The sequence below is a fragment of the Leptonychotes weddellii genome, chromosome 2 (genome assembly GCF_054177405.1).
Source record: "Leptonychotes weddellii isolate Sample4059 chromosome 2, ASM5417740v2, whole genome shotgun sequence".
Lineage (NCBI taxonomy): Eukaryota > Metazoa > Chordata > Mammalia > Carnivora > Phocidae > Leptonychotes > Leptonychotes weddellii.
The window spans coordinates 149,685,019-149,691,435 of NC_138370.1; the positions used below are offsets into that span (position 1 = coordinate 149,685,019).

The 6,417-nt window shown below is 35.8% G+C and overlaps 1 pseudogene; it reads left to right on the forward strand.

Annotated features, from left to right (window-relative positions):
- Window positions 1-395: 395 nt before the first annotated feature.
- LOC102726815 (cytochrome c oxidase subunit 8A, mitochondrial pseudogene) lies at window positions 396-1,034 on the forward strand (annotated as a pseudogene).
- Window positions 1,035-6,417: the final 5,383 nt, after the last annotated feature.

Here is a 6,417-nt window from a genome sequence, read left to right on the forward strand (position 1 = left end):
TAAATGTCTGGTAACCACTGTACAAAGGAAAAAAAAGTAGATAAAATTAATAATATATTTTACTTAACCCTATACATCCAAACTATTATCAATTTGACATGTAATCAATATAAAAATTATTAATGAGGAAGTTTGTGTTCTTTTTATCATACTAAGTCTTCAAAATCTGCAGTCTAGTTTATACCTATAGCACATCTTAATTCAGAATGGTCACATTTTAATAGCCACATACAGCTAGTGACTACCATAATGGATAGCACAGCTCTCATCTCTCTCCAGTAAAGCTTAAAGACAGGTGTCAAAGGAATCAAACTGATGGAACAATTAACGTCACTGCCTGCCAAAACAAAGCCCAATGCTCTTTAAAGGAAGACAACACAATACAGACACTTAATAATGTAACAATAACAATGTCAGCATCAAATAAAAAATCACTGGACATGCTTAAAAGCAAGAAAAAAATACAACAAGAAGAAGAATCAGTTAAGAGAAACAGACCTAGAGGCCATTTTGACTTCCCGACCTTGGGCAGTAGCTGGCAACTGTCGTCATTCCGTGCGGTCATGTCTTTGTCGACGGCGCAGCTGCTGAGGGGCCTGACAGGTCTCACCCGGAGGCTCCCAGTGCAGTGTGCCCAGATCCATTCCAAGCCTCCGCGGGAGGAACTCGGGACCATGGATGTTGCCATTGGGCTCACCTCCTGCTTCCTGTGTTTCCTTCTGCCATCGGGCTGGGTCCTGTCGCATCTGGAGAGCTGCAAGAAGCGGGAGTGAAGGGGGCTGTCCTGTCCCTCACCCTGTGACCTGACCACCCCTGGCCTCTCCTGATCATGTCTGCTGCATCCCTGGCCGGTCTTCCCGGGATCATGTCCTTCAATTACAATGACCTCTTCTGCAGTCATGACCTCTCCATTTCTCCATGGTGACATCCTGGGACCACATATATTGGTTTATAAGGCCCTACTCGGTAAGGCCCTCCTTGTAAAAATAAAGTCTATTTAAACCTTGAAAAAAAAAAAAGAGAAACAGACCTAGAAATGATAAAATAATGGAATTAGCACACATGATGGTAAGACAGATTTTATTATTATGTATAAGTATTTAAAGGAAAACAAAAAAAAATCAGAGGAAAAATGAAGAATATAAAAAACCAACTGTGACTTCTAGAGATTAAAAAAATGCAATTATCTGGACTGAAGATTTTAGTGGATAAGATTAACATCAGATTAGGCACTGCAGAAGAAAAGATTAGTCAATGTATAAACATAGCAATTAAATTGATCCAAGATGAACCACAGAGAGAAAAAAGACTGAAAAAAAAAAATAGATGAGGGCACTTGGGTGGCTCAGTTGGTTAAGTCACTGCCTTCGGCTCAGGTCATGATCCTGGAGTCCCAGGATCGAGTCCCACATCGGGCTCCCTGCTCAGCAGGGAGTCTGCTTCTCCCTCTGACCCTCCCCCTTCTCATGCTCTCTCTCTCTATCTCATTCTCTCTCTCAGATAAATAAATAAAATCTTTAAAAAAAAATAGATGAAAGGAGGCTTAGTGATTGGTGAGATAATATCAAATGATCTACCATAATTGGGAAAGGAAGAAAGAGAGGACAGAAAAATATTTGAAGAAATAATGGCCAAAACACTTCAAAATTCACTGAAAACTATACTTCATAAATCCGAGAAACTTAAAAACTCATGAAAAAAACCAAGCTACATAATAATCAAATATCTGAAAACGAATGTTGAAGAGAAAAATCTTAAAGGCAGTCAGAGAAAAACACATATTAAGTACAGAGAAATAGACATAAAAATGATTACAAACTTCACCTCAGAAATTTAGCAAGCCAGAAGACAATTAAATAACACCTTTAGAGTGCTGAAAGAGAAAAGTCAACTTGGAATCCAATATCTGAAGGAAATAGCCTTCAAAAACAAAAGTGAAATAAGGGTGCCTGTGTGGCTCATCGGTTGAGTGTCTGAAGCTTGGTTTCAGCTCAGGTCATGACCTCAGGGTCATGAGATCAAGTCTCACGTCCAGCTCTGCACTCAGCAGGGAGTCTGCTTGAGATTCTCTCTCTCTCTCTCCCTCGGCCCTTCCCCCTGTTCATACACACACATACACGCTCTCTCTCAAATAAATAAATAAATCTTAAAAACAAAAAAGCAAAAAAACAAAAACCAAAGGTGAAATAAAAACATTATCAGACAAACAAAACTTGAGGAACTTTGTTGCCAGCATATATATACTAAAAGACATGTTAAACAAAATTATTCAGGCAAAAGCAAAATGTCCACAGATGGAAACTTGGAATACCAGAAATGGTAAATATGTGGACAAATAGAAAAGATTTGTTTCCTCATTTTTAAATTTCTTTAAAAGTTAATCAACTATATAAAGCAAAAATAACAATGTATTTTTGAGATTTATCAAATGCGTAAAAGCAATATGTATGACAATAGCTTGAAGGATAGAACGAGAGCAGAGGAAGTCTAGAGTGCTAAAGATTTTATGTTATACATGAAGTGGCATAATACTATTTGAAAGTAAATTATGAGTTAAGATGCATATTGTAAAGTGTAGAGCAATCACTAAAATAAAATAATAAAATATATCTCACAAACAGTGGAGATAAAATGGAACATTAAGCAGTACCAATTAACTTAAAAGAAGCAGGAAAAGAAGATAAAAGTAACAAGAAAAGATGAGACAAAATGAAAACTAATAGTAAATGGTAGACTCAACCATATTGATAATTATATTACATGTAAATGGTCTAAAGACTCCAATTAAAAGTCAGAGATTGCCAGACTAGATAAAAAATTAAGATTCTATTATATGCTGTGTAGGAACAAACCACTTCAAATATATAGACAGGATAGGTTAAAACTAAAAGGAGGGAAAAAGATATACTATGCAAATATAAATTATAAGAAAGCTGGAGTGGCTATATTAGTATCAGATAAAGCATGCAATATAAAAAGGAATATACTAGGAATAATGATAAAATATTCAATTTATTGGGGAGATATGACAATCCTAAATGTAATAGAGCTTCAAAATACATGAAGCAAAACCTGACGAAATGAGTCAGGGTTCTGGGAATCACTTAAATTCTCTGAAGTGAATCAGTTGTGTGGCATTGGGAAAATCATTTAATCTGTGAGTGAAAGTTTACTCCCTCGTACAATAAAAATAATCACACATATTTCATGGGTACTTTGTGAGGATTAGATAAAAGTATATGTGAAATTAAAAAAAAACCAAAACAACAAAAACCCAACCTGAATTGAAAGGAAATTTAAAAATCCACAGTGACAGTTGGAGTATTCAACACTTTTCACTTATAATCAATAAAGAAAGAAGGGAAAACCAGCAAGAATATTGAAGACTTGAATGATACCATGAATCAACTGTACCTAATTGGTATTCATAGAATACTCTACCCAACAACAGCAAAATTACACATTTTTTAAAAGTTCACCTGAAACATTAATCAAGAGAGACCATATGTTAGTCATAAAACAAGTTCTAACAAATTTAAAAGTATTGAAATCATAGGGTTTGTCCTCTGACCATAGTGAAATTAAATTAGAAATCAGTAACAGCTATTTGGGAAAACTCCAAGTATTTAGGAATCAATAGCACACTTCTAAACAACACATGGGCCAGAGAAAAAATCATAAGGGAACTTAAAAAATATTTTGAACTGAATGAAAATGAAAACATATCAAAATTTATGAGGTGCAGTTAAAACAGTGTCTCAAAGGAAATGTTTAGCATTAAATGTTAATATTAGAAAATAAGAAAGGTCTAAAATCAGTAATTTAAGATTCTATCCTAAAAAGCAAGAAAAGAATATATGTTGGCTAATTGAATTTAAATTTAAAAAATTTTTTTTAAAAAAGGCAAGAAAAGAAGAACAAATGAAACCTAAAAAAATAGAAGGGAGAAAATAACAAAGATAAAAGCAGAAATCAATGACCTATAAAACAAAAATAATGGAGAAAATCATTGAAACCAAAAGCTGGTTGGAGAATTTCAACAAAATGTATAAACCCCTAGCTAGATGCATTAAGGAAAAAAGGGAGAAGACACAAATGATCAATATCAGTTACACACCACTGATGCTACCAACATTACAAGGATAATAAATGAATATTATGAGTATTTTGTTGTCAATAAATGCAACAACTTAGATGAATGGGCAAATTCCTTAGAAGATACAATTTGCCAAGTATGACTGAAGAAGTAGAAAATCTCAATAAGCCCTGTATCCTGTAAAGAAATTAAATATGTAAATTTAAAAATTTCCCACAAAGAAAACTTTAGGCCCAGAAGGTTTCACTTTGAATTCTATCAAATGTTTAAGAAACATACCAACATTTCACAAACTCTTTCAGAAAATGGGAGGATGGAATACTTTCCAACTCATTTCATGAGGCCAGCATCACCTTAATACGAAAATCTGAGAGTGAGCTACAAGAGAGAAAAAAAGAAACAACATGAGACCAATATGACCCATGAACATAGACATAGAAATCCTTAGCAAAATACTAGCAAATCGAGTCCAGCAATCTCTAAAAGAAACAATACATCATGGTGGGAGATTATTTCAGAAATGTCAGAAAATCTAGAGGAAGACCTTTGAAGGTGGGGGTGTATGCCAATGGAAAGTAAAAAGTAAAAAGCGAGTATCATTAGCTTCAATAGTCTTGATTTTCATCCTTTTAACAGCTGACATTTCTGAACATTTACCACAACCCAGGAAGCAAGTTCAGAGCTATATGTGATTTCTCTTGCTAATCCTTACAAGAACCCTATGAGGTAGGTACTATTGTTGTAGGCATTTTATAAATAAGTAAACTAAAGCAGAGAGAAACTTAAAAACCTGTCCACAGTCCCATAGCTATTAGGATTTAGACCTATATTGTGTGTCTCTAGATCCTGCACTCTTGCTAATAATGCACCACTCTACAAAGAACTGCTCATTTTCTGTGCTTTTACCTATTAAGGCTTATTTCGTTATTCCTGAACATTTATCCACTTTTTCAGTCCATAATTAAGAACTTCCATCTGAGTAAAAATATTAAGTAGTTCCAAATGCAAAATACTTCTAAAATAAAAGTATGTGTATTAAATTATAAAACTTATAATACTAGCATGGAAGATGTACTCCATTATCACCTCCTAAATTTTTATGTGGCTACAACTTTCAAAATTTTAAATGCCTAGATCCTTCAACCTAGTAATTCCATCCTAAGAAATTATCCTTTAGGAAAACACACATACATATGCACATAGTCAAGGATGTTCACTGCAGCAATGACTAGAAAATTGGGAACTACCTAAAAGATCACCAGCAGGGAAATGGTTAAATACCTTTGGGACATAACCAGGCTATACAGTGGGATACTATACAGTCCAAAAGAATGCCCTTGATCTGTACTGACAATATATTAAGCGAGAAAGGCATATCGCAGACCAATATATGTAGCCCGATGCATTCTCTATTAGAGAGCTCACAAAAATATCTGTTACATATAAATGCTTTTGTATATATTTAGAAAATAAATACATGGATGCACATGAAACTCAAAATAGTGATTAACCCTAGGGAGTAGGATTTGGTTGAAAGGATGAGGGAGGGAAATCTTGAAATTTTCCTCTTTTGTTTTGTGCACTTCTATACTGTTTGAATTTGTTTTAACAAGCCTATACTACCTGATCTTCATTCTTAAAAAAAATAAAGGTAGCATGAGAATTCTTCCCCTTGAGGTTCTTTTCAACTGTACAGCTCTAACTTCAAAATTTGAGATGGGAGAAGAAGCAGTTAAGACGTTCCCTAGTGTCCTCCTTCGATTAAAATATTTTAGTGATGTCCCATGTGTTGGGGATCAAGTCTAAACTCCTTAGGGTGCCTGGGTGGCTCAGTCAGTTAAGCGTCTGCCTTCAGCTCAGGTCTTGATCTCAGGGTCCTGGGATGGAGCCCCATGTTGGGCTCTGTGCTCAGGGGGGAGTCAGCTTGTTCCTCTCCCTCTGCCCCTTTCCTGCTCATGCTTGCATTCTCTCTCTCAAATAAGTGAATTAAAAATCTTAAAAAAAAAAAACTCAACTCCTGAGTGTAGCACTGCAGGTTCTCCTAAATTTGGCCATCTGCCTCCCCGTCCCGTGTCTTCAGCAATCCTCCAACTCACAGACTCTGCCCTCATCGGAACGTGCTAGGACGTGGATTCCGAGGATTCTCCGTGATTATTGCTACATGTTAGCTGCACCCAGGCTGCTCACTTGCCTCTAAGACATCCTCAGCTACCTAACATTTGTTCTGTTCTTTGAGACTCAGTTTAAATGTCACCTCCTCCAGAAGATCCAGCCCACTAGCCAGCTGCACTTGGGTCTGGGCAGGGCGTTGCTCCTAAATG